Raw genomic sequence first — 25,831 nt, 5'->3', positions numbered from 1 at the left:
TTTTTGGGGTTGTATAGATATGTATCATACTATTTACAAGACAATAGTAATTTTTTCTTCTTCCTTCCAATTTTTATACTTCTTGCTTTCTTTTCCTGAATTAGTGTTGGCCACAAACTCTAAAAAAAGGTCAACAAATGACAGCCTATGGACCAAATCTAGCCTGCCACCTGTTTTTGTAAATAAAGTTCTATTGGATCACAGCCACATCCATTCATTTATGTATCATCTATGGCTTTTGCATTACAGTTGAGTAGTTGTGACAGAGACATTATGGTTTACAAATAACTGCTACCCAGCCTTTTACAGAAAACGTTTGCCCGTTTCTACTCTAGAATAATATCAAATACTAAATCATAATTAATAATGGAATCCTTATTTTGTTTTTGACTTTAATCAGAATGCTTCTTTTGTCTCCCCATTGTATAATGCCACAGTGGCTTTTAAAACCTATTTGCAAATTTTGACAGTCTCTTTTAAGAGATGAAATCTATGTATCTTCTTCTTGAACTTGGATAGGGCTTTATGGCTGCCTCAAGAAATACAGTGCAACAAAGTTAGCTCTGTTGGCTTTCCCAGAAGGTTAGAAAAGACTATGCCAATTTCTCTCTACTGAGACACTCACTTTGGGCACCTTTAGCTATCATGTAAAAAATCTAGCTATCTTGAGGTCCCTACCTGAAGGTCTTATATAGAGAGGAATGCCAGAGAAGCTGCAACTGCTGCAACCCTGGCTGTTTCAGTCTTTGCAGCCTGGGCACCAGACATTGAAGTGAAAAACCTTTGGAGGTGGCCTGAGCACAGCCACTGTCTGACAGTAACTCTGATAGACCCTGGAAAAAGCTGCCTAGCAAAGCCTAAGCAATCTCCAGATTTGTAAGCAAAATTAATAATTGTTATTGGTTTAAAGCCACTATTTTTTTTTTTAACTTTTAAGTTCAGGGATATAAGTGCAAGTTTTTACACAGGTAAACTTGTGTTATGGGGGTTTGTTGTACAGATTGTTTCATCATCCAGGCATTAAGCCTAGTACCTATTAGTTATTTTTCTTGACCCTTTCCCTTCTCTCACCCTCCACCCTCCAAAAAACCCTAGTGTGTGCTTGTTCCCCTCTATATGTCCATGTGTTCTCATCATTTAGCTCTCACTTATAAGAGAGAACATGTGAAATTTGTTTGCCTATTCCTGTGTTAGTTTGCTAAGGATTACAAAGGAGCCTCCTGCTCGATCCATGTTCCCACAAAAGACATGATGATCTTACTCTTTTTTATGGCTGCATAGTATTCCATGGTGTATGTGTACACCGTTTTCTGTATCCAGTCTATCATTGATGGCCATTTAGATTGACTCCATATCTTTGTAAAACCACTATTTTTTAAAATGCATTTGGTACATAGTAATAGACAAGTGGAATGCAGACTTTTTAGTATAGTTAGATGTACCTTTATCATGTTAAGGAAGACTCCATTTATTCCTAATGGGGTTTTTAAATTTAAAAAATGACTATTATATTTAACTAATGGATTTCAGCAGCTATGAAGATGTGTGGTTTTTCTTCTTAGAGCTATTATGATGATAAATTATATTAGTGAATTTCTATCTATCTTTGAATTCCTAATATAAAACCCACTGGGTCATAATGTGTTATATTTTATATGCTGCTGAATTCTGTTTAATGACATTTTTTGAGGATTATTTGTATTGATATTCATAAGTAAAATCATACTGTGGTTTTCTTATTTTTGTGCTATTTTTATTGGGTTTTGATTTTAGGAGAGGTGGACCTAGGCTTTGTTTGTTTGTTTTGAGATGGAGTCTCAGTCTGTCACCCAGACTTGAGTGCAGTGGTATGATCTTGACTCACTGCAACCTCCATCTCCCAGGTTCAAGTGATTTTCCTGCCTCAGTCTCCCAAGCAGCCGGGACTACAGGCATGTGCCACCAAACCTGGCTAAATTTTGTGTTTTTAGTAGAGACAGGGTTTCACTATGTTGGCCAGGCTGGTCTTGAAATCCTGACCTCAGGTGACCTGCCTTGGCCTCCCAAAGTGCTAAGATCACAGGCACGAGCCACTGTGCCCGGCCTGACCTAGGCTTTAAGAAGCTTGATGCTTCTACAATTTGGGGGGCACTCCAAGAAAAAGAGCAGTGAATTACTGCATAAATTTTGGGCCAGGGCTTTGGAAGGAGCCTTTGCTAGAGAAGAATTGTAAAATTTAATCTTCTTTAGCTTTGTTTTATATCTCTTGCCAGGTGTCAGTGTTATTCTTACATTATAAAAATTTTTGCTAGTCTGGTTAGTGTATTTTATTATTATTATTTTTTTAAAAACTAGCTCCTTGATTCATTGATCTTCTGCATGTTTTTTCGTGTCTCAATCTCCTCAGTTCAGCGGTGATTTTGGTTATTTCTTGTCTTCTTGCTTTGGGACTGGTTTGATCTTGGTTCTCTCATTCTTTTAGTTGTGTTATTATGTGGTTAAATTGAGATCTTTCTAACTTTTTTATGTGGACATTTAGTGCTGTAAACTTTTCTCTTAACACTGCCTTAGCTGTGTCCCAGAGATTCTGGTATGTTGTTACTTTGTTCTCATTAATTTCAAAGAACTTCTTGATTTCTGCCTTAATATGATTATTTACCCAAAGTCATTCAGGAACAGGTTATTTGCCCAAAAGTTCCTTACACTGATAGACAACTTTAGCAAAGTCTTAGGATACAAAATCAATGTGCTAAAATCTCTAGTACTCATATACACCAACAATAGTCAAGATGAGAGCCAAATCAGGAACAAAATCCCATTCACAATTGCTATGAAAATAAAATAAAATAAAATAAAATAAAATAAAAATAAAATAAAATAAAATAAAATAAAATACAATACCTAGGAATCAGCTAACCAGGGAGGTTAAAGATCTTTATAAGGAGAACTACAAAACTTTGCTCAAAGAAATCAGAGAGGACACAAACAAATGGAAAAACATTCCATGCTCATGGATAGGAAGAATCAATATCATTAAAATGGCTATACTTTTCAAAGCAATTTATAGATTCGATGTTAATCCTATTAAACTACCAATGACATTCTTTACAGAACTAGAGAAAACTATTTTAAAGTCCATATGGAATCGAAAAAGAGCCCAATAGCCAAGGCAATTCCAAGCCAAAAGAATAAAGCTGGAGGCGTCATGCTACCCAGCTTCAAACTATACTACAGGGCCACAGTAACCAAAACAGCATGGTACTAATACAAAAACAGACACATAGACCAATGGAATAGACTAGAGAGCCCAGAAGTAAGGCTGCACATCTTCAACAAACATGACAAAAAGAAGCAATGGGGAAAGGACTCCCTATTCAATAAATGATGCTGTGATAACTGGCTAGTCATATGCGGAAGACTGAAACCAGACCCTTTCCTTATACCATATACAAAAATTAATGAAAGATAGATTAAAGACTTAAATATAAAAACCCTAGAAAACGACCTAGGCAATACCATTCTGGACTAGGAACAGGCAAAGATTTCATGATGAAGATGCAAAAAGCAATTGCAACAAAAGCAAAAATTGACAAATGGGATCTAATTAAATTAAAGAGCTTCTGCACAGCAAATGAAACTATCAACAGAGTGAACAGAAAACCTACAGAATGGGAGAAAATTTTTGCAAACTATGCATCTGACAAAGATCTAATATCTAGCATCTTTAAGGAACTTAAAACAAATATACAAGAAAAATGCAAACAACCCCACTAAACAGTAGACGAAGAACACGATCAGACACTTTTCAAAAGAAGCCATACATATGGTCAACAATAATATGAAAAAAAGATCCACATCACTGACCATTAGAGAAATGTAAATCAAAACCACAGTGAGATACCATCTCATGCCAGTCAGAATGGCTATTACTAAAGTAAAACAACAACAACAACAACAACAACAACAACAACAACAACACAGATTCTGGCGAGGTTGCTGAGGAAAAGTAATGCTTATACACTGTTGGTGGGACTGTAAATTAGTTCAACCATGTGGAATATGGTGTGGTAATTCCTCAAAGACCTAAAAAGATAAATACCATACAACTTAACAATCCCATTAATGGGTATATACTCAGAGGAATATAAATCATTCTACAGTACAGACACGTGCACACGTATGTTCACTGAAGCACTATTCACAATAGCAAAGACATGGAATCAACCTAAATGCCCATCAATGGTAGACTGGATAAAGAAGACATGGTACGTATACACCATGGAATACTTTGCAGCCATTAAAAAGAATGAGATCATGTCTTTTGTGGGAATATGGATAGAGCTGGAGGCTACAATCCTTAGCAAACTAATACAGGAAGAGAAAACCAAATACCACATGTTCTCACTTATAAATGGGAGCTAATGATGAGAACACATGACCACATGGACACACAGAGGGGAACAACACACACTGGGGCCTATAAGAGGGTAGAGGGTGGAGGGATCAGGAAAAATAACTAATGAGTACTGGGCTTGATACTTGGGTGATGAAATAATCTGTACAACAAACCCCCATGACACAAGTTTACCTATGTAACAAATCTACACATGTACCCCTGAACTTAAAAGTTTAATTAAAAAATTTTTTTAGAAGTGTATCTTATTTTTCTTTGGAACAGCATAAATAATATTTCAAATCACAAAAAGAAAACAAAATCACTTAATATCAGCATTGTTTGGAACTTTTCATTTTTCTATGTCCTATTATAACTCCGTCTTTACAGATACATTTTTTACCTAGTTCATTCATTACTGAATACTTATCATGTTAAAGACATTACAGCAGGTACCATGGACTTAGCAGTAAAAGAGAGAATACCTGTTTCACAAATTAGAAACAGTGGTAGATAAATGTGTACACAATTACAATACTCACTGAATGCCGTCTTGGAGGAAAGTGAAAAGCACCACGGAGGACATAGGAGTGGCATCTAACACAGACTGGGAGGGCACTGCAGGGGAAGAAGAGCATTCAAAAAAGGCCTCCCAGAGGGGCCAGCATCTAAGTTAAATTAAGATGGAGAAATACTTTCTTATTTCGCTTTTTCCACTTAGCTGAAAGTCATAGTGGACTCCAACGACACTTTCGTGACACTAAAAGTCCTTCCAGAAAGCTTGATTGGTTACCTCATAGGAGACTCTGAAACTGTCTGGCTGAGGCGTGAGCTGGCTCAGGGGCACATGGTCAGTCAACAGGTCCGCTGGTGTCGTGGGCAAGTTGAGACCCAAGCTGGAAGACAGAACCAGAAATGTGAAGAGATGTGGGGGTTGAATATGGGGCACTGCAGCTGAGTCTGGAGACCAGATATTTCTCTGTAGGACTGCTTCATCCTCCACAATTTTAAGAGGTGATATCTTCTGTTTTGTGTGAAAGGTTTAGTATGGATTGGACAGGGAATAATTTCACCTGGCCAAAATCCTCAGTTGGGAGGGTTTTCTTCTGAGGTCACATGAGGTCTTCACTGAATGTCTGTGCTTCCTAGTGTTCTCCAAGGTTCCTGGTCCTCCAAGGTTCCTGAGGACCTAATATTGGTTCCTACTGGTTACTTTCCTGTTCTGGGATTCCCTTATACTGCCTTGCTTGAAGGCTGTGATGGAAAGCGAGGATTTTGAGCAAGGAGCCCTGGGCTCACCTCAGTGTCTGAGCCTCAGTTCCTCACCTGCAATGTTAGACACAATCACAGGGTGATTGTATGGAGCAGGTGGGAGTACATTTGTGAAAGTGTCATAAATTATAAACTACTATGTAGATAGCTCTTATTCTTAGGGTTTAGAGATTCCTAGTCTTAGAGATGAGAGAAGTGAGACCTGATAGTTTAGAAATGTCCTGGAAATGATGCCAAGCATATAGAAATAAAAGGGGCTTCACTAATTGCCAAAGTAAAGGAGCCTCAGGTTCTACATTTACCTGGGATTGAAAGCACCTAGGGAATGGACTACACCATAGAGGTGAAGAGGTGGAAAGAATTCTCACCAGTGTTAGTCATCAACCTGGACAAATAATTGGCTGGTGGCCATCTGGAAAGTTTTCATTAACTGTTTTTCCTGGATTGGTTTTAGGAATCAAAGTATTTGGCTTTGACACATTATTAGACATTATTGGTGTAATAATGATCCCAACTGTAATCCCTGATATCTGCAAGACACTTTGAAGTTACCGAACACTTAGGTGTACACTGTTCATCTGATTATTGCAGTACCATGGGAAGTACAGACAAGACAGACAGGCTCTTTGATGCCCAATGAATAAATTATGGGTAAGTGGTTTGTCTGAGGAGAGAAGGAACCATATACCAGGCACTACACTACATCCTTAGGATACCCTGTGCTTTTAATCCTCTCAATAACTCCATGAGAGGGAAGCTTAATCATGGCTTGATAGCTGAGTAACTAAGTTTGCAGAGAGAGTAAGGAAGTCAAATAAAGTCACACACAAGCAAGTGGCAGATCAGTGAGTGGAATGCAGGTCAGTTCTCTGACTCAAAGTCCTGTGTTATTTCCACCTTCCTCCTTAAAAAAAAAAAGGAAAAGAAAAAGAAACTCTGTCTTACCTCCAATTGTTTCCAAATGGAAGCATATGGTTGGGCTGGTTGTTGAGTCTGAAATAAATAGCTTCTTTTAGACTGTTGAGACAGCCAAATGTTTTCAATATGCTCCCAAGGTTGGTGATTGGGTCTGAATAGAAGCCAGATGTTCTGGATTCCAGAGCTATTTCCTTGTTTCATGCTCTCCCCAACCCCCAACCCTCCATTAAATGGAGGAAGGGAAGGTGAGATCAGACTGACGGATTTTGCTTTTTCACATCTTTCTCTTTGGAAGAAGGAGGTGAGGGAGTAGTTGAGATTGCAGTTGGGCTGAAGCAGGCTGTGGGCTTGGGGTGGGAGGTAGACTAGAAGAAAAATCACCAGAAAGAATGTGCAATCACTTATTCCAGGCTTTTAGAATCCCTTTGCTGCCTGACCTTTCTGTACTCCTTCACAGTTGACAGCCCAGACTCGGCTTCCCGCTAGGAGGAAGTGCCCGGCAGTTAGTCTGCTGATTACTAAAACAGAACCATCATAGCACTTGTCAGCTCCGCTTCCTCCATGCACTTTGGCAGATTTTTTTTTTTTTTTTTCAATTTCTTGTTTTATTACTGTTTGTCAGACTGGGGAGCCTTTGAAGTTCTTTACAGATCTGACTTTTATCAGAGCATGTAGGAGTTGGGGGGTGGGAAATGGGGTGGATGCAACCCATCAAAATATTCTATTCTGCACCCAACAAACTCACCCCCACTCCGTCTTTGTCTGAAAAGCTTTGTGACATGGTGTTTCTATACGTGGCCTGCCTTCCAGATGAGAGAGTGACATCTATTGTCGTAATATGGGGAGGAAATTATGATTGCTTAATGATAGCATGTCGCAGCTTGTCGCTTCTTTATTTTCCTTTTAAATACTTGCTGTCACAGCAACACACAATTGGCCTTCAATCCTGGGGCTGAGGCTGGGACCTCATGTGGTACAAGGTGTTGCAAAGATGACTTACTGGTAAAGCTGGGGAAAACAAAAGTGAATTCAAAAATACTCCTGCATGCCTGGCTTGGTTCTCTCTTCCTCCCACCTTGATATGAGGCAGAGGCCTTTTGACCATGTTGGCTGGCACTTTGTACACTGGCCTTGAAAGCACCGACACTGGCTTAAGCATGTGAGATGCATGCTTAGTCTCACAGATTCTGATGATCTTTCCTTGTCTGGTTTACTTATAGAATCTAGAGGGCATTGTTCATGGAAAAAGCAAGCAAAGGGTGAGAATGGTTCAAGTCTCTACTGGTTGCAGCCAATTTATTCATTCTGTACTACCACTTGACTTAGCTTTCTGACAACAGTGACAACAAAAATCATTTTGATCCTATTTAATAATTAAATGTTAATTTCTTTTGTTCAAATGATGAAATACAAATTCCTCATGCCAACACATAACATCTGTCTCCATCTGGTTCAGACCTACCAAAGCCCACCTCCTATCACCTCAGATCATTTGCGGTAGCCAGGCATCTTCCTTTGTTTCCTTAAATAAAATAATTTAGATTATGGCCCATTTCAAACATAGGAAACAGCTAGAAAACACATAGACACTTGTGAACCCATCATATAACTAGATGGGTACATTTAAAAAATAACATTGGATGTAATAAGAAAGTTGAAAAAAATATGTGCAGTTACATTTAAATTATTATTTAGCATTACTTACGCAAACTTTTAAGCACCCAAAGCCTTTTCTGTTTTCATATGGCAAATGTCTATTATTCTTTATGGCTCAGTTCAAATATCACTCCCCTCTCATGTCTGTGACTTGTTCAGCAGAGTAACTGTTCCTCCTTTGTGACTTCCAGCCACTCATTTATACGGTTTTCCATTACTGGTTAATACTGCTGGTATTATAATTTCTAATTTCATTTTGGTCTTCTCCACTAAGCTGTGAGCTCCTTAAGGATAATGACCGAGTTGCATTTTTCTTTGTACACTTGGGACGTAAACCCATGATAATTGTCTCGAAAGTTTTGTCAGACTAAAATATCATTATATGGCACAAAACCATGATCTAACTATAGGCACACTAAAGTACAATTTAAAGTTTGATTCCCAGTCTTTTTGTTTGCTTGTTTGTTTGAGACTGAGTTTCACTGTATCACCCAGATTGGAGTGCAGCGGTATGATCTCGGCTCACTGCAACCTCTGCCTCCTGGTTTCAAGCGATTCTCATGCCTCAGCCTCCTGAGTTGCTAGAATTACAGGTGCCTACCACCACACCTGGCTACTTTTTTGTATTTTTAGTACAGATGGGGTTTCACCATGTTGGCCAGGTTGGTCTCAAACTGGTGTTCAAAGAGAAGACTCTTGGAGGCAATAGCCTAGGAAGTACGAACATTTAAGGATGACCAAAGACCAGGAGGCGTCAAAGGTGACCAGAAGAATAAACCGAGGGGCAGAGGTTTATCAAGTGATCCTCCCACTTCGGCCTCCCAAAGTGCTGGGACTACAGGCGTGAGCCACTGCACCCAGCCAGATTCCCAGTCTTAATAGCAACAACATCTCTCTTTTACTGTTTACAAAGTGCTTTCAAATTCATTAATTCTATTTTGCTTCATTATAACTCTTTAAAGTATGCACCGCAGACAGCATTGCTATTAAATGAAAGAAGAAACTGTGATTTAGAGAGATTAAATGACTTGTTCATTGCCACACAGCTCAGAGGTGATGGGACTATCTCCCTGGCTTTAAATGAAATGCTCTTTTATTATGACTTTTTGAACTGGTGTTAATACCACAAATCAATTCCTCCTTTTTTCTATTCCTTTCTTCTTCCTACTTTCCTTCTTCTTTCTCCTCATTTTTTAATTCCTGTAACAAATGTTAATTGAATACCATCTATCTGCATTGTATTAGCTTCTGGGGATAAAATAATAATTAAAACTAGTCCTGGTTGTGGCTCCTGTGGAGATAACAGTCATCCGGAGAACTTGAAATCCTTCTAAACAATACACAGCATGCAGGCTGGTAAATGTTTGGTAACTCCTTGCAAGACCGTGTTATGCTAGAACAGTGGTAGTAAGATGAAATGTTTCCTGATGCTTTGACAGAGTTCTGAGCACTTTGAAAGATTTTTCCCGAAGTTAATTGGGGGGGGGGGGGGGGGGGGGGGGGGGAGTTTAATTCACTTTGTTTAGCTCTTAAGAGCTCTTCCCTCTGTAGTGAATTGCTTAATGGTAGAGGCTTTGATGCTGGCAGGTACTTTTAGTGGAATATGACTGCGATTGCCCTCTCTTACAACCTGCACTGTTGTGTGGGCTGAAACCAATTAGACCTAAATTAATTAGCAAGAAAATGATGGGCCCACTTGCTGAGCCATTCACAATGCCATGTGAAGAAAGAAGAACAGTGTTTGAAGGATGCTGTGTGTTTCTGCTCAACCCTAATGACTGAAGTATTTCCAAATATGGAAGTAAATTCAAATCATTGCTGAATTAAGTGGTCCACTTTTTTTTAACCCATGAAAGTCCTTTATTCAAAGGCAAGGTAGGAAACTATAAAGAACTCCTTATGGGTCCTAGGACCTGTGATAAGCTGTGGGATAAATTTAGAAGGCACATGGAATCATTAGGTAATTTGACCTCTTAAGGCTCAAAGTAGCTGAGGAAATTGATGGTTGAAAAACATACAAGGACTAATATCCCTTCTACGTGAACTGTGGGTAAGGAGGCTTTCTTCTGGAGGACAAACTTAGCTCTCCCTGCTCTCACTGTACGGTCTCCTTTGCTAGGTTCTTCCTCTGCCTATTCCTTCAATGAGAGTATTAATGGAGCTCAAGTAACAGCCCCCTCCAGGGCCATCTCATCTCCCCTGATGTTAGAGATTTTGCTCTAACCACAACCACCTTTGTGTTGACACTTCCCAGGCTAGCCCACTATCTAGATGCTCTCGAGCTCCAACTGCCTACAGGTCTTTTCCTTGATATCCCATGAGCAACTCAAACAATTGTCTTAGAACCTAACCTCCTCCTTCTGATTCACCAACTGGTCACTCAGATGAGAAACTTGGGAGTCATTCTTAACCCTTTTCTCCCTCTCATTCCCCTCACTAAGGATATCGAGGAGCTCTGTTCATTTTCTATCCTAAGTATTATAATTCTCAAATTCATCTTTGAATATTTATTTCCAACACCTGTTTAGACTAGGCTCCTAATTCTCTGCCCCTCGGTTTATTCTTCTGGTCACCTTTGACGCCTTCTGGTCTTTGGTCATCCTTAAATGTTCGTACTTCCTAGGCTATTGCCTCCAAGAGTCTTCTCTTTGAACACTGAACTGTACCAGAGTGACCTCATCCACTTCAAGATTTCAGCTACCATTTTTATGCTGATGGCTCCCAAATGTATGTTTCCAGCTACAAACTCTCTCCTGAGCTTCCAATCCACATATCCAGCAACTAACTGGACATCTGCATGTTGATATTCCGCAATCATCTCAAACTCAGTGTCCATAAACAAGCTCATTATTTTTCTCCCAAACCTTCTCTTCTACTGTGAATAACTGCCCAGATTCAGTTGCACAGATTAGAAATCTAAGTGCCATTTTATTAACTCCTTGCTCTCACTTCCCTTATCCTTATTTCTAAGTGCAGATGATTCCAGATTTTAAAACTCTCTCAAATCTGTCCGCTTTTCTTCATTTCCGTTGCTACTGTCTTAGCAGAGGGCACCACCATCTCTTCCCTGAATTACTGTGAAAACCTCTTCCATGGTGATCTTACATATTATTTATTTATTTATTTATTTATTTATTTATTTATTTATTTATTTTTGAGACAAAGTCTCACTTTGCCACTCAGGCTGGAGTGCAGTGGCATGAACATGGCTCACTGCAGCCTCGACCATGCAGGCTCAAGTGATCCTCCTGCCTTATCAGCTCTTCAAGTAACTGGAACCACAGGCACACAATACCACACCCAGCTAATTTTTCTATTTTCTGTAGAGATGGGGTCTTGCCATGTTTCCCAGGCTGGTCTTGAACTCCTGAGCTCAAGTGATCCTGTCAGTCTCCCAAAGTGCTGGAATTACAGGCATGAGCCACTGCACCTGGCCTGTTTTGTAATTTTCTAATCCAGATTCCACATGGCCAGGTTTACTGGGGAGTCGGGGTGGGATAAATTCTGGTTGTGTTGCCCAGGCTGGAGTGCAGTGGCGCAATTATGACTCACTGCATTCTCAACCTCTTGGGCTCAAGAGATCTTCCCACCTCAGCCTCTTGAGTAGCTGAAATCACAGGCGTGCACCACCACACCCAGCTAAGTTTTCTTTTCTTTTGGTAGAGATGGGGTCTCAATACGTTGTGTAGGCTGGGTTCGAGTGATACCCCTGCCTCCGCCTCCCAGAATGCTGGGATTACAGGTGTGAGCCACCATTCTCAGCCTCACATTGACATTTATACAGTGCTGATGGGTTAATGCCACTCTCAAACTTTAAAACATTCATGGTTCTGCAAAGCTCTGAGTATACATTCTAACTCTAAACTTTGGCTTCTCTTTTCTTTTTCTTTCTTTCTTTCTTTTTTTTTTTCTTGAGATGGAGTCTTGCTCTGTCACCCAGGCTGGAGTGCAGTGGCATGATCTCGACTCACTACAACTTCTATCTCCTGGGTTCAAGCAGTTTCCCTGGCTCAGCTTCCCAAGTAGCTGGGATTACAGGTGCCTGCCACCATGCCCAGCTAATTGCTTTGTATTTTTAGTAGAGACAAAATTTTACCGTGTTGGCCAGGCTGATTTTGAACTCCTGATCTCAAGTGATCTGCCCCCTTGGCCTCCCAAAGTGTTAGGATAACAGGCATGAGACATTGCACCTGGCCAACTTTGGGTTTTCAAGACCCTTCAAGATTCTGGCTTCTAATAACCTGACCTCATTTCTTGTGTCACTATTGGAACTTCATGCTCTGGCTATCCTGCACATACTTTCCCAAACACGCACATTTCTACTGGCCTCTGGTTGCAAATACTGCCAATGCCTTCTGATCTTTCAGACCTTAATTTAGATGCCACTTCATGATACAGCAGGAAGGCTTCATGGCACCATCATTATGTATGTAAATGACTGTTATTTGCCTGTCTTCCTCATTAGACCAGAAGTTCTTTGAGTGCAGGGGCAATGTCTTGTTCATTTTTGTTTCTCCAGATAGAGAAGAAAGACATTCCATTGATAGCTGATGATTTTAACTTTGAAAGATGTCCTCTTATAGGTGCACCTCCCTCCAGCCTTGAACTTCTGTAACATGTCTTCTGCACTGCTCCAGGATGATCTTTAAGAAATGCAAATCAGGCCATGTTGCTCTTGATAAATCTTTCAGCAGCTCTCTACTGCCACCTTTTCTCAATCCTAGACTCTGGGACTGGTCTGAGGCTGATTCCGTCCTAGCCTTTACGATACATGTGATCCAGGCCTAGGCCAAACATAACATCTCATTCTGTTGGCCAGAGTGACTGGTTTGGAAATGGACATGTTAACCAATGAAAGTTTTGCTGGGATTTTTGAGAAAGTGATTCTTCTCAAATCTTGCTATTATATGAAGCCCAGGGTTGAGGACAAAACAATAGAAGGTAGAGCCCAGCTGTGGAGGATCTTGAATCCTGATTACTTTATTTGATCTGTGACCTCAGGAATCCTGAAGCCAGCCTTACCCTGTGATTTCAGCTTGTGCAATTGAATACATTTCTTTGCTTGCTTAAGCTAGATGGGTCAAGATTTCTGTTATTTCATTTATTTATGCATTCATTAAACAAATATCCACTGAGCTTCTGCATTGTTCTAAACACTGTTGTAGATGTTAGGGAGAATGCAGTGACAATGTAGACATTCTCTATGATGTGGTTTGGCTGTGTCCCCACCCAAATCTCATCTTGAATTGTAATCCTCATAATCCCCACAGGTTGTGGGAGGGACCCAGTGGGGGGTAATTGAATCATGGGGGTGGTTATCCTCATGCAGTTCTTGTGATAATGAGTGAGTTCTCACGAGATCTGATGGTTTTATAAATGTCTGCCATTTCCCTTGCTGGTACTCATTCTGTCTCCTGCTGTCCTGTGAAGAGGTGCCTTCCACGATGATTGTAAGTTTCCTGAGGCCTCCCCAGCCATGCAGAGCTGTGAGTCAATTACACATCTTTCCTCTATAAATTACCCAGTCTTGAGTATTTCTTCATAGCAGTGTGAGAACAAACCAATACACTGTATTTTAAAGGGGGTATTGAAAGAGACCTCACTGATCCATATCTTACAACAGAACACCATAATATCCATAATCTATCTCATGCCTATCTCTCCAGCTAAAGCTAAATTCAGTCTTGACCATGCTGATCTGAAGTAACCAGGTTTCTTATCATAACGCAATGGTTGTCCATCTCTGAAATCACAAACCTTAATATTCTATTCTAACCACATTTTTATATGCTTTCGCCTCTTGGTACCTTCATCCCCTTGCTTGTCAATAATCATTTATTTACTTCTTTTTATCCACTTCATCACACACCCATTGCCTCCCTGGCTCAACTATGCCCTCAGAGGGCAACATAGACTTGCAGGACATCTCTTTAGTAACTCTTCCAATTACCTCAGCTTCTCTGCCATGTTAATTTCCCTCTGTCCTGCTCTCAAAAAACCACAATGCTGTGTCAACATGACCGTCCACCAACAATGATCCTCCTCCTATTTTTTCAGAGCATAATTAAGGGAAAACACAGAACATGAAGATTAGTGTTATGATAAATTAATATCTCCCAACTCTACGGTGTCTTCAGGGCTGCCTAGAATCTTTCCATGTGTTTCTAATCAACAACTTCCTGCATTTCATTTCAGCTGCTATTTCAGTCCTTTGCTTTTCTACACAAAACCCCTCCATGATAATCAACTCTAATTCTAACTCATTAATTATTTAACAAATACACATTGAGAACTTGCTATCTAATAGGAATCATGATGCATTTTGAGTCACGGTGATGCACAAGGGAAACAAGTGATTACAAATGTGCTGATGTTTGTAAAAGGGAAGGAGGAGACAGGGTGCTGAGGTGGTACTTAACCTGAGGATGTGGACTATTTAGAAGGAGGTTGGAGAAGGCTTTCCTGAGGAGGTAAAATTTAATAGCAAAGGAAATATTCCAGGGAATAGGAACAGCATAGAAGAAGGGCCTGAGGTGAAGAAATGGTAAGAATCCAGTACGGCTGGAGCATAGAGCTTGAGGAGAAAGTGGCATGAGGCAATGCTGGGGAAGGCCATTCTTTCCTTCCTTCATTGATTGTGATATTCATCCAGATATTCACTGGGAGCTTGTAATGTCCCCAGCACTATTATCTGGGCTGGGGATTTGTGAGTCACAGCAGATGCCCTCAAGGGCTTGTTCCTATTCCATTGCATCTACTATTTCTGTCCATTCTGGACCAATATCTGCTTGCATTTGTCAGCACTTGGTTTCTTTGCCTGAGGGCTTTCTTTGGCTGCTGGTGTGACTCTGCCTACATCTAAGGTGGGCTGGAGTGCTGGGAAATTAAAGCTCTCAAAGAGTGACCAACAGGAGTGGTCAGATAGAAACCCCAGTCCCCTTGCCCCTTGCAGAAGAAGATCTCTGAGGTGTTTCTTCCACACTAAGTTTCCCCTTGGGATGAGATGGCAGTTGCCCTCAGTGGTTCCCTGTTTAAATACTTTCTACCTTTCAGATTCTCTTTCTGTTTCTTCCCTACTCTCTTACATTCCTTCCTTTGCCCTTACAGAGCAACCTAGACCTGCAGGACATCCCTTCAGTAGCTCTTCCAATTACCTCAGCTCTCAGCTCCTCTGCCATGTTAGTTTCTCTCTGTCCTCCTCTCAAAAAACTACAATGCTATGTCAACATAACTGCCCACCATCTATGATCCTCCTCCTGTTTTTCAGAGCATGATTACAGAAAAATGCAGAACATGAAGATCAGTGTTATGATAAATTAATATCTCCCAACTCTACTGGGTCCAAATTTTCTTGAACCACCTCCCAGATAAACTCCTTGCATTGAATCCTTTGGATTTTGTGAAATCTGAATGAAGACAGTGGTAAACAAGATGAAGTCCCCGCCTTCATGACATTTAGATTCCACAGAGGGATACAGACAATGGAAACCAAAATAAACGAGTTATTTTCAGCTAGAATTTATATGATGAGTAAAGTAATTCAGGGCAATAGAGTAGAAAGTGCCTGGCATAGCAGGGAGGTAGGGGTTGGGGAGGGTGGGCTGCATAGATTGGGTGTTCAGAGAAAACTAGGTGGGTGAGGCTCCATGCGTTCTTCCTCCTATTGCCTCTACTTGCTTGCATGGCGGTGCTATGCCAGTTCTTCCTCCTTGAAGCTGTTGTCTTCCCTTGGCTCCAATGATGTCCATCTCTTGTGGTTTTTCTTCTGATTATTCTGGTTATTATAACCCTATCCTCTCCAGTGACTTTTCATCCACCTAAAATCATAAATGTCAGGATTTCCCAAGGTCCTTTCTTGTTCCTTTTCATTCTCCCTTTGATGGAATCAACATCTCATGGTGATGATTCTCAAATTTATATCTATTGTGAAACTCTTCACTGAATTCCAAGTCCAGATACCCAACCATCAATTGCATATCTCTTCCTAGATGTTCCACAGATGCCATAAACTGAAAATATCCAAACCCAATGTAATATTTTACTCACCCCCCAAAACTGGTCTTTATCTTAAATCCTTTGTGTCAAAGGATAGCATCACCCACATCCAAGTAGTCAGCAAGCCTTTTTTATTCCTTCTGGAATTCTATTCCATCATCTCCATTGCCATTGCCAATCAATGTTCAGGACATCATTAAAAGCCTTTACCTGGATTACTACAACAGCCTCTAAACAAACCTCTCGTTACTCCCTCTCCCATCCATCCTCGCCACGGCAGACCAAAAAATAGTTCTAAAATTCAAATTTGCCTATGTCATTGTTATGCTTAAAATTTATTCAGGGGATTCCATCAACTTCAGATAAAGCTCGGGCTCCATAGCATCACAATCAAGACGCTGCAAGATTTTCCTCTTGTTTTTCTCCCCCGTCTTATCTCAGCCCTCCCCCCTCATGTTGTTTTGTGCCTCTGTGTCATTGCATATGCCTTTCCCTCCCAAGCTTTGATGTCTGGGTTATTCCTGAGTATTCTGAAAGACTTGGCTCAAGCATTTCCACCTCTGTAAAGGTTTCTTGACCATCCAAAACAGGAAGTGATTCTTCCCATCAAGTCCCTCAGCTCCCTGACTGTGGGATTATCTATAAATCTATATGTCTATAGTACATGTCATGTTTTGCTCTTTGTCTATTTCTGTCACTAACCTCTGAGCTCCTTAAAAGCAGGTAGTGGGTTATTTATGTCTGTATCAGTGCCGAATACATAGACATGTGCAATCAACCTTTGCCAAATGAATTAATAGTGTAGATTACTCCATGTGCAGGTCTGGGATAACATATGACCCAACCTTGAATATTTTCCCTAAATCATACTGTAAAAAGTTCCATTTGACATAAAAATGCAAATTGTTTATAAAGATCACTCACCCTATTCCTTAAACCACCTAGACCTTTGTCTGTTCCCTGGGACAAAGTGCTTCAAAAGCAGATGCTTTCACATTAACCAGCCCAGTCCCTGCACTTGCTATAGTTTATAACAGAGGGAGCTGTGATTTCATCTTTGAATTCTGTTACTTTTGTTCCATTTATGTGCTTATATTTTAGACAACAGAATGGAGAGGATGAGTTATTCAGTAATTCTTAGTTGTGTTGTTTTGAAATATGCTTTTGTTCTCCCTATCTCTACTTAAAACAATCGTTGAAGGCACCCACAGAAAACAAATTAAAAAAAAAGGAATCTGATTAGACAAATTTCCATTACGCTTCCTATTTAATTTATTTCAGATCCAAATTGGTGAGGTCTCTCACATATTGTTCACTGTCATACAAAGCACTGTCTTTCTCTGCAGTCAGTCCTTTATTAAGAACTTCTATGCTCAATGTACAATAATAAGGACTTTGCATTTTACTTAATCTGCCCAGCCGCTCTATGAAGGATTAGCATGGGGAAACATCTGGATCCAAGAGAAAGCATGACAACTTTAGGAAACTGACAGCAGTACTGCCTTACTTTTAGCACTGAAATTGTAGGAGTAGGGGGAAAGTAATGGGGAGAGATGAATAAAGCTGGAGGGTTAAGCAGATGCTACATCTTATTCTTGTACACCATCTCCAGAAGTCTGGGCTTTTCCCCAAGAGGAGTGGAGTGTCACTGGTGGGAGACCTTGTAAAATAAGTGTTTTATAAAGATAGCTGTGGCTGCAGAGTGGAGAATAGATTGAAGGACCACAAGACTGGAGGGAGAGAAAGCAGTTTGATAATCCGTAATCTAAATCAATCATAATGGTGGCCTGAACAAGTGTGGTGGGATCGTAGAGTCAAGAGATATATAGGAGGTAGGAACGCCTTACAGTAAGTCAAACAGGCCTCAGGATGAATCTCTTTCTGCCATTTACTAGAGTGTGACCTCAGGCAATTGAGGCAATTTGGCTAAATCTGTTTTTTCATCTGACAAATAAAAACAACAATAGTACCTATCTCACTGAATTCTTGAGGATATTATGAGGTAATTCATGTTGTGGTAACCAGAATACTGCCTCCCAAAAGACATGGCTATCCTAATCCCTTGAACCTATGAATAAATGTTACCTGACATGACAAAAGAGCCTTTGTAGATGTGATTAGGGTAAAGGAAAAATCCTGCAACGGGGAGATTATTCCTGATTATCCAAGCGGGCCAAATCTAATTATACAAGTCCTTAAATGTAGAGAGTCTTTCCTGGCTGTGTCTAGAAAGAGATGTGGTGATGGAACATGGGTCAGAGCGATGTTATGTTGGTGACTTTGAAGATGGAGGAAGGAGGCCAGGAGCCAAGAAATGTGGGTGGCCTTTAGAAGCTAGAAAATTCTCACTCATTTGTGGGAGCTATAAATTAAAACAACTGAACTTATAAAGCCAGACTGCAGAATGATGGTTACCAGAGGCAGGAAAGGGTTGCAGGGGAGGAAGGAGTGGGAAATAGAGATAGTTAATGGGTACAAAAATATAGTTAGGTCCAACAAATAAGATCTAGTATTTGATAGCACAACAAGGTGACTACAGTCAGCAATAATTTGTTGTATATCTTTGAATAACTAAGGGGGCACAATTAGAATGTTTATAACACAAATAAACGATGAATATGTGAGGGGATGGAAACTCCATTTACCCCAATGTGATTATTACATATTGTCTGTCTGTGTCAAAATATCTCATGTACCCCATAAATATATTAATATATCTACTATGTGCCCCAAAAAATTAAAAATAAAAATTAAAAAAAGAAGCTGGAAAAGGCAAGAAAATAGATTCTTCCCTAGAGCCCCCAAAAAAGGTAGCACTGCCGGGACCTTGATTTTTGTCCAATGAATTGTCAGGTTGGTGCGCAAGTACCCATCTGTATGTTTCCACTACAGAATCGTGGACAAACACCCCAATCATACCAAAGTCTTCTTCAGTTCCTGAGTCCTGCACCAGAAGTGCTTGCTGGATAAAACTATCCACTATGGCTTCTGGGGTTTGTGTTGGATTTCTAACACACAAAATGGCAAGATAATACATTTGTGTTTTTTAAATCCATGATTTTGTAGTTATTTGTTGTAGAAGCAATGGAAAACTAATACACATGTTGAGGGCTGAGCCTAGTGCTGAATATAGGAAGCTTTGAGTAGTGAATCAATTGGACATGGTGATTGACTGGATTTGGGGAAGGCAGGATGAGTGAAGGACCGAGAAGAGTGCTTGGGAATCCATGCTGTTGCCACGGTTTAGTTTGGGAAAAGTTGAGTTTCAGGACCCTGAGAGATATTCATGTGGACCTGTTAGTAGGTAGTTGGACAGGGTCTGCAACTTAGAAGAGAGATCTGGGCTACAGATTCACATTTTACATATTGTATTTCTGTGTCATACATACAATGGATGAGATAGCTTCACTTCATCACTCCCAGAAGATATTTGGGAAAACATTAGTCCCCTCCAGATCCTTGCCTGCTTCCTCAAGCTGACTTCCAAGGCCTGAGACTCCAGATTGCGTAAGTCCACAAGGGGTAAACCTGTACCTCTGTCAGCCATTTTTTGTTGAAAGTGATGTCTTCGATGTGGCCATTTGACCCAGGAGGAGTCTCAAATTGGATTCCACTCCCCATTCTTGGAGCGACAGAATCCAACCAGGTGGAATTATTTCATATGTGAAAGCAGTGCCAGGCCACGAATTCCACCACCACTAACTACATACAGGTGGATGATATGAGGTGGGTGTTCAGACTGATTTTCCATTTACTTTTGTTATTATTTTTAATTGATTTGTAATAATTGCACATATTTATGGGGTACAGTGTGATGATTTCTTTATGGTGTGAATACTCAAAATCTGCTCTTCTAGCTATTTGAAAATATGCATACATTGCTAATTTAGTCATTCTATAGTGCTATAGAACACTAGAACTTATTCCTCCTATCTAGCTGTTATTTTGTATCTATTAAACAACCTCTGGTTTTCTGTCCTCACCCACCACCACCTCTGATGCCTTTCCAGTCTTTAGTGCCCACTATTCTACACTCTGCTTCTATGAAGTCAACTTCAGACTGAGTTTTATGGTATTAAACATCTTTGTTTACTAACCAGCAGCCTCAGCTAAGAGTTAGTGTCTTCTTTTCTTCTTCTTCTTTTTTTTTTTTTTTTTTAACTTCTTTATGCTGTCACCTATAATCGTAGGAGCTAGATCTGTAGTACTAGTGCTTTGGATGTAGTACTAGCGATACGGAAGGGCTGGGAAGGGAAGAACGTGTTCCCTTCACATGACAGGGAAGAGGGGAAGGGAAGTGCTGGGTAGAGGAAGGTGGTTTCCTGGATAGAGCTCCACCCCCACGGACCCAGGTGAGGACAGATGCTCCTGCCTTTGGTGCCCAAATGTTGCATTTTCCAAGACTACCCTGGCCCCCCCATGTCACCATCCTGGGCCTATAAAAACCGGAAACCTTAGTAAGGCAGAGACACAGAGGCTGGATGTCATGAGGAACACGTCCTTGGAAGAAGACATAAGCAACTGGTAGTTGAGAGTGCAGCAGCGGAAGAGCACCCGATAGGCACCAGCAGGCGGCAGGCCATAGAGCACGGAGCAGCGGGGAGTTTGGCTGGGGCAGTTGGAGGAGAGCCCGGATCTCCAAGCGGTTGGTCTCCAGGGAAAATAATCTTCCTTCTGGCTTCCCCATCTGCTGAGAGCTACTTCCACTCAATAAAACCTTGCACTACTTCTCCAAACCCACTTGTGATCAGATTCTACCAGTATACCCTGGGATACAGAAAGCCCTCTGTCCTTGCGACAAGCTAGAGGGTCTAATTGAGCTGGTCAACACAAGCCAGCGAAGGCGGCAAACTAAGAGAGCACCCTGAAACACACGCCCACTGGGGCTTCAGGAGCTGTAAACATTCACCCCTAGACACTGCCATGGGATTGGAGCCCCACAGCCTGCCTGTCTGTATGCTTCCCTAGAGGTTTGAGCAGTGGGGCATTGAAGAAGCAAGCCACACCCCCATTACATGCCCTGAAAGGGGGACAAGGGAACCTTTCTCGTTTCACTGGTGCTTTGTCTTGTCTTGGATGTCACAGTACTTGTGTAGCCTCCATAAGTGATTTTGTGACCTGAGGAATTCATAGCTTCCCTCCCCTAACTCCAGCAACAGCAGACTGATGTATGGACGCAGGCCCCCATACTGAAGTTACTTCATATTCAGCAAGGCCCCTGGAATTGTCAGGCTTGTGCACAAGCACCCATCTGCATGTTTCCACCACAGAATTGTGGATGCAAACACCCCAGTCATACTAAAGCCTTTTTCAGTTCCTGAGTCCTGCACCAGAAGTGCTTATTGCATAAAATTATCCCCTACGGTTTCTGGGGTTTGTGTTGGTTCAAAGTCCATTGTAAGAAGAGACTCCCTGCAATAATCACAACAGCCACTATTTATCGGAGGTCTACTATTTGCTACATCCTGCACTTTACATGTATAATTTCTTACTCTCGCCACATTTTAGTAAGAAGAGTATTATTATTATCTTTATATTTTAGGAGAGGAAACAATGTCTTAGGCAATTTAAGTAAATTGTCCAAGCGAATAAAGTGGCACAGCTTGAATTCAAAATTACTTTCATCTGTTTCCAAAATTAACATTTTTTTTCCAATCCACATGTTAGCAATGTCTATAAAGGATAAAGGACAAATCCAGGAAGATATAGGACCTTCTGGTGCTCCAGTCCAGCACATAGGTGTCTGCAGGAACTTTGTAACCAACTTTGCCCATCCCAGGGTTGCTTATTTATTCTTTAATTCAAGCAGTATTTATTGAATGCTGACTGGGCTAGTTGAAGGAGATGCGTCTGTTGTCTTCAAGGAGCATATTTTCTAGTGCAACAAATAGATAAGTGAACAGATGGGTACACTATGCTGTGTTAAGTACAACAATAGCAGCTTACTATAGGGGAGATGGAGGTCCATACCATCCTGTTCCTATGTTGGCTGCCTTCCCTAAGAGAGGCACTATTATAAATTGATTGTGGCTCTTCATCTGTGTGCATTATGTCTCTGGGATGTGTACATACAAAAATGCATAGATATGCAGTCTCCCAGTTTGTACTGTCTTTCAGGTATCTTAGTCACCTCTTTGTCAAGGGACAGCTATCTTCCCCCATTCATGATAAAATGTCCAGAAAGGACACATAATAGATCCTGCAACAGGACGTCCAGCCAGTACTTATTACCTGGAGGCTGAGGAACAGACCCATGCCGCTGTCATCTTCCAGATACTCAGGACACATATTTGAACCATGAGTGGAGTTCCATTGGCTCCTTGGGGGAAGGCCCTCCAGGGTCACAATAGACTTTTTCGAGCAGCTTCATCGGACCCTCTCCCTTGACAGTCAGGATCCAGCCCTTTAAAGGTGACCATGATCCAGCAAGGTGCTGTTCACCAGAATAAAGTGGGACTTCTCCACATTTTCACCTGGACCTGGACCTCTTTCTTTCTGAAACCTTGGCTTTTTTTTTTTTTAAACAGAGTCTTACTCTATACCCAGGCTGGGGTGCAGTGGCACAACCTTGGCTCTCTGCAACCTCTGCCTCCTGGGTTCAAGTGATTTTCCTGTCTCAGCCTCCCGAGTAGCTGGGACTACAGGCATGAGCCACCGCAGCCAGTTAATTTTTGTATGTTTAGTAGAGATGGGGTTTTACCATGTCGGCCAGGCTGGTCTCAAACTCCTGGCCTCAAATGATCCACCCCCCATCGCCTCCCAAAGTGCTGGGATTATAGGCGTGAGACACCGTGCCTGGCCTTGGCATTTGTTTCTATTCACAACTACACACCAAGTGACTGCTCTTCTTGTGTTTTAAGTCTTCTCCTTTTATGTCCTGTGCCTGACCTGTCTGTTTACCCACTCACTGACCTTGCTTTAGCCTCTCAGATTAGATTGGACTGACACCCCAGTGACTCTAAGTACCGAGAACAGGCAGAAACATAATTTTGATTTCTTTTTGCTTGCCTAATGTGCTATTGCTAGTTGTGTCAGTGTATTCATTCTAAATAGGGCTTTCATTCAAGAGCCTTTAATGACTCCTCATTCCCATAACCAACATTTTACACTCTCGATCCTGCCTTCTGATCCCAGTCTGCATTCTAGCCCTATATTCTTCTGCTGTGCAGCATGTGCCAGCCATGATGGATTACTCCCTGGCTCCAACACATTCCTGCTTCTGTGTAAGTTACTTCATGCCTCAAATATGCTTCATTCCTTCTTTCTCTTTTAAAATTATCCTATCTTCCTGGCTCCTTTATTTTTCCCCCCTTGAGATGGTGCCTTGCGCAGTCACCCAGGCTGGAGCACAGTGACTTGATCATAGCTCACTGCAGCCTCAAACTCCTGAGCTCAAGCAATCCTTCTGCCTCAGCCTCCCAAGTAGCTGAGACTACAGGTGTTCGTCCCCACACTGGGATAATTTTTTTATTTTGTAGAGATGGGGATCTTGCTATGTTGTTCAGACTGGTCTACAACTGGCCTCAAGTAATCCTCTTGCCTCAGCCTCCTTAGTGGCTGGGATTACAGTGCCTGGCTAACTCCTGCTCACCCTTCAAGACCCAGACAAGGCCTCTCACTGTTGGGGCAGGATATCTGATTGCCTTTTGCACAGGCTGAAGTGATTACCTCCATTCTTAAGCCAGTTGTGTAATTTGCACATAGCTTCTTGCTATACTCTATGGCAATGATTTCTGTATGTATTCTCCACTAGTCTATATGCATTCTGAGGTCAGAAAGCATGCCTCTTTTATCTGTTATCCTGACTATCCAGGACAATTACTGGCATTACAATAGATGTCTTATTATTGTTTTTTGAATAAATAAATGGATCAGTTTTAACTCCACTTGCTGTATGTTTTGAAAACAAAATAAATTCTACAGTGGTAAGGAGAGATAATACTGAAAGTGTCATTAAGATGGCAATTTTTGATATGAAACCCTTACAAAGATAACGGATTTTAAAAAGTTAGGCAGGTATTGTGGTGCACTCCCTGTTGTCCCAGCTACTGAAGAGGCTGAGGTGGGAGCATCACTGGAGCCCAGGAGGTCGAGGCTGCAGTGAGTTTTGATTGCGCCATTGCACTCTAGCCTTGGTGACAGAGCAAGACCCTGACAAACACACACACACACACACACACACACACACACGAAAGAAAAGAAAAGACAGAAAAGAAAAAAAGTTGTACCAGCAGAAAAGTGAAGAAGGTCATTTAAACAGAGAACCCTCTACTGCTCTACTTTAAAGAAGGGTAGTCTTACCCAGATCCGAAAGAAGTCTGTCTGCTGTAGTAAGAACTTCAGACTTGGCCGGGCGCGGTGGCTCACGCCTGTAATCCCAGCACTTTGGGAGGCCGAGGCAGGCGGATCACGAGGTCAGGAGATCGAGACCATCCTGGCTCACACGGTGAAACCCCGTCTCCACTAAAAATACAAAAAATTAGCCGGGCGTGCTGGCGGGCGCCTGTAGTCCCAGCTACTCGGGAGGCTGAGGCAGGAGAGTGGCGGGAACCGAGGCAGGAGAGTGGCAGGAACCCGGGGGGCGGAGCTTGCAGTGAGCCGAGATCGCGCCACTGCACTCCAGCCTGGGTGACAGAACAAGACTCAAACAAGTCTCAAAAAAAAAAAAAAAAAAAACCAAACCAAACAAAAAACTGCAGACTTTATTCGGTGATCAATAGAGGGACTACTAACCGCATAAGTTTTCTAAGTGGTGGAGTGACATGGTCGGATTCAACTGGTGAGTAACTCTGGTCTTATGTTTTTGCTCTCGCTCGCTCCCTCCCTCTCTCTCTCTCTCTCTCTCTCTCTCTCTCTCTCTCTCTCTCTCTCTCTCTTTTAAAGATATTGTGCATAGGTGTTCTGGGAAGTGGTTCCAAGAAGAGCTTATCATCTGGTACGCCAGCCTCTGGGAGGACAGGGTTGCTCTAAGACAGTGTGGAGAGTGGTCTCCTCCTGGCTCAGCCACTGGAGGTCAGTGTTGCACCATAGATGTGTTCACAAAGCACCGTGATGCCATTTCCAAGTTGGCTTCTGAAAAGGGTGAATTTGCCATCCCCTGGGCAGCTTGGAAGTTCCCTAGTGCAGACGTCTCTCTGTCTCCAAGGACTGGCCTGGTCACACATTGTGGTTGAGGGAGAGCTTTGTCTGAGGCACGAGGGAGAGAGGCTGGAAAGCCTGGTGCAGAGAGGGCTGAGGCAGTCTTCACATACGGGAAATTTCATGTGGTCTGGATTGCATTATCCTGCGTCTGAAATGGGAGAGGCTGGATGCCCCTTTGGGTCAAGGCGACTTTTCTCCTGCCACTTTCTGGTTTGAATCTGGTTGAGGTTAGGGAAGGTTATTATTGACTTCTGGGTCCCTAGAGATCAGAAGATACAAAACGTGTTAGGCATCTCAGGCTCCCTCACAGAGGGAGGTCTGGAGATTGGAAGAGGCCTTCCTAGTCCTGCTGGGCTCTGACAACAGAACTGCTACATAGAAAAGGGGAATGGAAACAGAGGCCCACTCCTTAAACACACCCACTCACCAGTGGCCTGTACCCAGAGCAGGCTTCAATTGAGGCGTCCAAGAGAACCG

The sequence above is a fragment of the Rhinopithecus bieti genome, unplaced genomic scaffold, assembly GCF_001698545.2.
Source record: "Rhinopithecus bieti isolate Rb0 unplaced genomic scaffold, ASM169854v2 scaffold_70802, whole genome shotgun sequence".
Classification (NCBI taxonomy): Eukaryota; Metazoa; Chordata; class Mammalia; order Primates; family Cercopithecidae; genus Rhinopithecus; species Rhinopithecus bieti.
Note: the sequence above shows the minus strand (reverse complement) of the source record.